We start from the raw sequence: 495 nt of genomic DNA, 5'->3' as shown, positions 1-495 counted from the left end.
GGGGTGTTTTACCAAACCTAAGGAACTGCATTTCTTTACAACTTCCTTAAATAACGTTAAGTATTTTTTGGTGTCCTGGTAACTCGGGTTAGAAGTAACATTATTATAAGCCTCATTGAGCAACCGTTCTGTAATTCATTTCTAGTACTTGAAACTTATAATACTTTACGGGCTCGATAGCTGTATAGATATGCTGAAGTAAAGATGTTATATTTTATAACATATAGCGTAGTATATACATTTCTGGCTCTTGGGCAATGCAGAGAGCCCAGATAGGGTAGAGAATATATATATATATATATATATATATATATATATATATATATATATATATATATATCACCAGCGAATTAAACAATTTCCAATATATTCAATAGTTCGAGAAAATTCTCATCGAATAAAAATGAAAAATATCAAAAGGTTAGCCAAGTTGAAAATTTAAGTGCAACTCAATTCTATGAAAAGAGTTTGGCTTTGCACTGATTTAGAAGACGA

This window comes from Macrobrachium nipponense, chromosome 2 (assembly GCF_015104395.2).
Source record: "Macrobrachium nipponense isolate FS-2020 chromosome 2, ASM1510439v2, whole genome shotgun sequence".
Lineage (NCBI taxonomy): Eukaryota > Metazoa > Arthropoda > Malacostraca > Decapoda > Palaemonidae > Macrobrachium > Macrobrachium nipponense.
This window is presented reverse-complemented; position numbering follows the sequence as displayed.